Below are 8,197 nucleotides of genomic sequence, written 5' to 3'. Positions count from 1 at the left end.
GTGTTCGCGTGTGTGTGTCTGTGTGTGGGAAAGAGGGAGATGGAGGGAGGGGGAAGGAAGTAGGTAGGGAGGGAGGGTGGGAGAGGGAGGGGAGGGGGGAGGGAGAAGGAGGGAGGGAGAGGAGGAGGGAGAGGGAGGTAAGGGGAGGGAGAGGGAGAACTTCGTAAAGGCGCCTTCAGCCGAAGAGGTAAGGAAGCTTAACAAAGCATAGTGATGATAGCACATCACTATCAAATAAGCGAGTGCTCCGGCTTAAATAAGAACCCCTTGAAAGACAAAATTCTTGAGTACATGATTTCCCGAAATTTAACGGGGATGAACCAGATAAATTCTTCTCTATTTTCGAGAAGTTAGCACGTATGTACCAATGGCCTTTCAGCCAGTGGATGCAGATAGTGTATGGTGCCCTCTCAGGAAAAGCTCTCGACACATTTAGTGCACTTTCCGAAAGTCAGAGTAGTGATTATTATGTACTTAAATACAATATTCTACAAGCATACCAGCTTGTTCCTGAAGCCTACCGGCAACAATTCAGGAAATGTAGGAAATCCAAGCACGAGACCCACGTGGAGTACTTCCGACGAAAGCTCCGCTCGTTCACCCGGTGGGTGGAGAGCGAGAAGGCTCACGTAGACTTGGAGAAACTCCAAGAGTTAGTATTGATGGAGGATATTAGAAATAATATCCCTCCAGATGTGCGAGCCAACTTGGATCAGCGAGGTATTCGTACCTTGGTAGAGGCTGGCCCAGCGCCCGACTGTTACCATTTAACTAATCCTAGAATGCATTCCAGGTCTCACCCTGCCTTGCCCCAAAGCTTCACCCCCACTAGGGACTCCAAGCCAATCGGACCTCCACAGCCTCCTCGACCGACGGCCCACTCATCATCTGTTTCATCTACCTCAGGTAAGCCCATTGATAGTGAGACCAGGGGATCTACCCCTTACTGGAGGCAGGAGCTATTGCAAGTATTGCAAAAGGCCAGGACATCATGTTGATGACTGTTTCAAACTACAACAAAAATAGGCTCCTCTCCAAGGGTCCCCCTCTCTCTCGATCAATGTGGCCGAGCAATCGGAAAGTTTTTTGGAGCCCTGTCTCACTGCTGTTAGCCCATCAGTTGTCCCAGATCATTCTTCCCCACCTATGTTATCAACATTTGAACCATTCTGTTCTTCTGGTTCAGTGGGCCTTTATCAAGATAGCCCACCCACAATTATCAAGCTTCTGAGAGACACAGGCTCAGCCTTATCACTAATTACAAAAGATGTGGCTGCTTTGATAGATGCATATTATACTGGCAATTAGGTCCTTGTGAGCGGTTTAACAGGCGGGTCACATATCCCTATATGCCTAGTATACTTGCGGCCAGATGTTAGGACAGGTTATGCCCAGGTAGGAGTAGTCGACAAGTTACCTGTAGAAGGAGTTTCACTCCTTATAGGAAATGACTTCGCCAGGGGCACGATGTTACCTAATGCCATAGTCTCCTTGTGTCCCTCTACCGAAAATAATACTTCCCAATTAGAGGCAGACATTCCGGGCATATTCTCTGCATGTGCTGTTACTCGTAGCATGAGCCGCAGGGTGGAGGCAGAGATTAGCATGCATAAAGAGGATGCTCATGTTGGTGTAATTACCCCCCAACCTAGTGACCTTGCTGATTTAAATCTTGGTGAATTTTTTTTTTAAACTTCACCACCAGGTGACCTGCAGAATAGGTTTGATAGCGAAAACGACTCAGAGGGAGACAATGTTACCACCCTGGATAGTTTTGGTTCCTCCCCAGTCACTAGGAGTAAGCTCGTTCATCTCCAAAAAGAGGACCCTGAACTAGCCAGTTGTTTCCGTAGAGCTATTAGTGAAGAGGAAGCTAAGTCTGAATGTAACTGCTATTACCTTAGCTCAGACATATTGATGCAGAAGTTCCGTCCTACTGATTCCCCTGCAAATTACCCTTGGTCTGTCCGTCACCAAACAATGGTCTCAAATCCATTACGGAAGGAGATCCTGGGTATTGCTCATGATGGGGTAGGAGGACATTTGGGAGTTAGGAAGACTAGTGCAAAAATTCTAGCTCATTTCTATTGGCCTAAAATGAAGAAAGATATTAGTTCCTACATTAGTATATGTCACCGTTGTCAGGTAGCAGGGAAACCGCACCCCAGTGTTAAACCGTTCCCTCTACAACCTATCCCTGTCATTGAGGAACTTTTTGGCAGAATTGTCATAGATTGCGTTGATCCTCAAAACCCTCAAAAATGCACAAAATAATTCAAGCAGATTAAATGTAAATAACATGCATGTAAACTTTATAAGGCATAGATCACCCCCGCGTCCGTCGTCTCCTCTCAGAGCGTTTCTATTCTCTCTAAAATTTGTCCTAAGGCCCCATGCCTTGGTCTTCTTGGGGGTGAATAAAATAGGGTGTAGTTTTTCTCTGAAGCTTGTTGGTCTAAATCAGCCCGAGAATCCCAGCCGGAATTCTCTACATCACGTCAAGCCACTTTCGTTCTGACATCACTCTTTCATTCATCCAATAGTCTTTTACTTCTCAAACAAGTGACACACCTGAAGGACGTGACTTTCCTTTCTGCAGCAATGATTTTTCTCCTCCACCTTTTTTCTCCAATTGGAGAGGCTGTTATACTCTTCTAAACTATGTCACAATGTAAGCATTATGTCGTAACAAAAAATGGCTTGTCCGCTTACAAACAATTAAAAGACAACAATGTCGCAACCACCAGGCGACACTCCGCATTTAACTACCTCAGCACTTTTAAATATATGCAAGGCGCGAGTCTGACTCAGATATCCTTGGCGCCTGTCAGCCGTCGGCCGTTGCCTCACAAGTTTTCATAACTGACCCTGGATTAGCATTCGTTCTCCATCTACCTCTCGATCTACTCTGATCTACCTTTAATGTCTACCTCTATCTACCGGCCTCTTACAGGGCTCGGCAGCTACCGTTGGTCGTCCCGACCAATTTCTTATTTCCCTCTTACAGGGCTTGCTAATATATACTTGAAATTCATTCTAATAAGCTAACCTACTATATTTTAAAGAAATAAGCAACCCTCAAAAATGCACAAAATAATTCAAGCAGATTAAATGTAAATAACATGCATGTAAACTTTATAAGGCATAGATCAAAATAAATTGCAAGGTTCCTTAAGAACACAGTTTTCAATGGTTTCATCATCTTTTCAAAGATGATAGCAGTATCCAATAATTCATGTAAATGATAGTGAATAATACATAATACATGTAATTAAGCAGATAATTTGCAAACATATTTGCAAGACTCACTACTTTAGAGTTAAAAGTTGTTGCTGTCTCTTCTTGCATTTCAATATTCATTATTATTATTTTTCAACATACTTAATTCATTTTCAAAGACAGTCTGAATGCTTCATAAATTATCTGAATACTTATGTGAGAGGTCCTTAAGGTTCCAAGTCAGACCACAGTGGATCCAAGGTCTCCATGTATCTGCTTGATACCAAGTTCCAGTTGTTTAGGTCTCCCATCCCAAATACATACATATGGCAAACAATACTATCTGTAAAATACATCAAGTTTAATATTCAACCCACAAAGAATAACATTATAATATTCCCTATACTCTTCAGGTTTCCCAACATTGATACACAGGGTATCACAACTGTCATTCATAATTAAGTCACTGATCTGCAATTTCACTTTCTTTATGTCGTCTAAATGGCATATCACTTCTTCCATTGTGTCTAAGTGTTTAAGTGCAAATTTATTACCACCTGCAGAATCAACTACCCATATATGGACCAGTGTACCTTAGTGAAAGTTTATTATTGGGTGAATGTAGATTGACCATGACTAAATCTCCTAGTTTCAATTCTAGTTTATGTGCTATTTTGTGTTGTTTCTTCATCTCTTGTGAATATTCCTGCATATGTTTCCTAATTCTTTGGTGAATATTTTGAAAAGTATTTATTCTATTCAGTATACAATCATCTATATTATACACAGGTTTCTGGTCTGCAGTCAAAATTTTATATGGAAGAGTTTTGTCTTCCCCAAAAATTATAAAATGAGGTGTATCACCTGTTGCTACATTGATTTGATTATTCAAAGTACGCTTAACACAAGGAATCCAAGTGTCCCAAGTTATACTATGAGGACTTATCATGCTTCTAAGACATGTCATTATTTTCATATTTAATCTTTCTACTACCCCATTACTTTGTGGATGATTCACTAAGATATTGACTTTTTGATCTTAAATAAACTACATAATTTTTCCAAGTTCACCCAAATGACGTTTATGCCTCTAAAAGCCATACCGCGCGCCTGACTGCCCGGCCATTGCACCCAAGGGCATCCCAGGCCGCCCCGGACCTGTGGCTCCAATAGCAAGCAAATCGGTCGAGGTCACCAAAATGACCCAAACCCAAAAAAACTCAAAGGAATTTCGCCCGAAATCCGAAGTCACCGATTTCATCCAAACTTGCGCCACAAGTACACCGTGGCACAGGGTCCACATCACCGAAGACCGCGGAATCCTCAGACCAAGGGTCTGGCCGTCAGAGCCATCCAAAGTTCACCCAAATGACGTTTATGCCTCTAAAAGCCATACCGTGCGCCTGACTGCCCGGCCATTGCACCCAAGGGCATCCCAGGCCGCCCCGGACCTGTGGCTCCAATAGCAAGCAAATCGGTCGAGGTCACCAAAATGACCCAAACCGATTTCATCCAAACTTGCGCCACAAGTACACCGTGGCACAGGGTCCACATCACCGAAGACCGCTGTTGCGGGCCCGTCCATGGCTAGACACTTTCCCGTCATACGTGTGCGCATGCGCATCCGCATGCGCCTGCGCAGGTTGGTTAGAATGAGTGGTCGCCAAATGGTGACGTCTGGCAACTGGGAGCCAGTGGAAGTACGGTAGCTTGCGGGGTACCTCCTTCCCCCTTTTACAAATCCTGTCACCATACCTGACAGTTGTTCCTAGATTTCTCTTGTTACCTAGTTGGGTAACGGTAAGAATTAAGTATACTAGATTGTACCATATTATTATTCATGTTGTATATTATTAATGTTGTATCATATCATTAATGTTATAAATATAGATACTTATAATTGTAGAGTTTACCAAATACCCCAACTGAAATACATCAGATAGATAAAAGGTTACAGTACCCTTATATACTTCAAGGGAATGTAACATGTGGGGGCCCGTGTCCGGGATATTGAGAATTGTGCATACGTAGACTAGAGCTCCATTTAGTGTGACAAGTGTTGTGTTGTGCCAACAAATTGCCAGTGTTAATAGTGTCTATCGGTCGCACCGTAATCCCGTAGAAGTTATCTATCTTATGTGTTTAACTATTAGCTAGCTGTTAGTATATAATTACGTGTTCTCGAAATTCTGAGTTCAAAATGTTTGATATCGACCAATTTCTTGCTAACCCTTCAGGCAAGGCTCTATGGGATATAAACAAGGAATGCTTGATCGGCATTGCCCGACGCCTCGGGTTAGGGGGTTACTCAAGCTTGAATAAAGGCCCTCTGAGGGAAATGGTCTTCAACCACCTCGTTAAGGAGGGAATGATCAGGGAGGATGATATACCCGCAACAGAGGAATCTGATAAAGAGCCAAATAACGTAGATCCGCAGATTGGCAGTGACAATGAACTTAGTTACATGGCTTCACAGATTGACAATATCAACGAGCCTAATAAAATTGCTCCAAATGGTGCTATTGCCAATAAGCCAAGTAACGAGGCTCCACAAATTGTTACTGCCAAGGAGCCTAGTAACCTAGCCTTACAAGTTGAACTCAGAAAAATCGAGTTACAGTTGGAAATACTCCGTCGAGAGCAAACGAGAGCAGATGCCCCTGTGTTTAGGCTCGAGTCCCAACTTGCAAGTGTGCCCAAGTTCAATGAAGACGAACCCGACAGGTTCTTTGCAATATTTGAAAAAATGGCGCATTTAATGGGTGGCCACTTGATAAATGGACTCAACTTGTATATCGGTCGTTAACAGGTAAGGCGTTGGACGTCTTCTCCGCTCTCTCTGAGGAGCAGGAGAAAGAATACTATATGGTTAAGTCCACCCACCTCACCAGCAATCAGCATGTGCCAGACGCTTATCGCCAGCAGTTTAGGAACTTGAAAAAAGGGGGAAAAGAGACATACGTCGAATATTTTCGACGCAAACAAGCTTTGTTCCAACGGTGGATAGAGAGTGAATCAGCTCATCGGAGCCATGATAAACTGGCTGAGTTGATCCTGCTCGAAGACATCCGAAATAACTTACACCCCGATGTACGAGCGTACCTAGATCAAAGAGGTATACGTACCCTAGCTGATGCCGGCCCAGTTGCCGACCATTACATTCTTACTAACCCCCGCCAAAGTTACAGGTCTTCTGCTCCCGCGTCCCAACCCAGCCAAGTACGTGCCCACCAGGCATTTACTCTTGCACCATTCGCCCCTCCACCTACGTCAGCCCCTCAGGCAGCAGCGCCGGGACCTCGATCGCCATCAGGATTTCCATCATATACCACAGGTAAGCCCGTTGCCCGTGAGACCGGGGGACCTATCTTTAATAGTGAGAGGAAACCTTTTTGTAAATATTGCCGTAGGCTCGGTCATTATGTTAATGACTGCTTCAGAGTAAAGAAAATTCCCTCTCACCCAGGTACCCCCTCTCTCTCGATCAATGTGGCCAAACAGACGGAAGTACAGTTGGATCCTCTATCACCTACAAATAACCGACCTGTTGTGTCTCCCACCTCCTCCACCTTTGAACCATATTGTTCATCAGGTTCCGTAGCTCTAAACGAGTCAAGTGTACCCGTTCCCATTAAGATCTTGAGAGACACAGGCTCAGCCTTATCTCTGATTACCAAAGAAGCTGTCCCCTTCCTAGATGAGTGCTACACTGGTAATTGGGTTCTAGTGAACGGTTTGACCGGAGGATCGCGTATCCCACTGTGCCAGCTATACTTACAGTCCCATATCAAATCAGGCTATGTCACGTTAGGGGTAGTGGATAGGGTACCGGTAGAGGGCGTCTCCCTCTTAATAGGAAATGACCTCGCTGGAGGCGTGACGTTACCAAATGTCATGGTCTCGTCACGTCCTACCGCTGAGAATATAACACACAATTAGAGAAAGACATCCTGGGCTATTTCCTGCGTGTGCAGTGACACGAAGTATGAGCCAACAGGCAGACGTCCCAAGCAATGAATCTGTCGAGGGAGGTGGCATCGATGTGGTTTCCCCTTTGTCTAGTGAGAAATCGGAAGACCCTATTCAAGTAGACCCCCCAGACCTCGGTCTAGGTGAACTCTTCAAAGATTCCTCACCGACAGATAAACCTAAGAATAATACAGATGAGAATAGTGTCACGACCCTGACTAGTTTTGGCTCCTCTCCTGTTACTAGGAGTAAGCTTGTTCAACTCCAGGCAGAGGACCCGGAACTAGCCAGTTTTCTTAATAGGGCAGTTAGTGAAGTGGAAGCCCAACAGGAGGCCAATTGCTATTACACTAGCTCTGGCGTGCTAATGCGGAAATATCGTCCCGCTACCTCCCCCGCCAGTCACCCTTGGTCAGTGCACCACCAGATAGTGATTCCGAAGCCCCTACGCCAAGATATCCTTAGCATTGCTCATGACGGCGTAGGAGGACATCTAGGAACCAGGAAAACTTATGCCAAAATTCTATCACATTTCTATTGGGCTAAGTTACGCAGAGACGTCGGTACATACTGCCGTACATGCCGTCCCTGTCAGTTAGTGGGAAAACCAAGCCCCAGTATCAAACCGTTCCCGTTACAACCCATACCAGTGATAAAAGAGCCTTTTAGTAGGATAACAATTGATTGCGTAGGTCCCTTACCAAAAACCCCCCGTGGTCATCAGTTCCTACTTACCATCATAGACAGTGCCACTCGCTATCCGGAGGCTATTCCCTTACGCCGCATCACGGCAAAGAATGTTGTAAGAGCCCTAGTTCATTTTTTTACCCAAGTAGGCCTTCCCACAGTGATACAATCCGATCAGGGATCCAACTTTACTTCCCGGTTGTTTAACCAGGTGATGGAAAGCCTAGGTGTCAAGCAATCTAGGTCCGGCTTATCACCCGCAATCCCAGGGTGTAGTAGAAAGGTTCCATCAAACCCTCAAAAGAATCCTAAGGACCTTTTG

This window comes from Oratosquilla oratoria, unplaced genomic scaffold, assembly GCF_046742065.1.
Source record: "Oratosquilla oratoria isolate Oo_2021 unplaced genomic scaffold, ASM4674206v1 SCAFFOLD115, whole genome shotgun sequence".
Taxonomy (NCBI): domain Eukaryota; kingdom Metazoa; phylum Arthropoda; class Malacostraca; order Stomatopoda; family Squillidae; genus Oratosquilla; species Oratosquilla oratoria.
The sequence above is the reverse complement of the archived record's forward strand: the minus strand, read 5'-3'. Positions refer to the sequence as shown.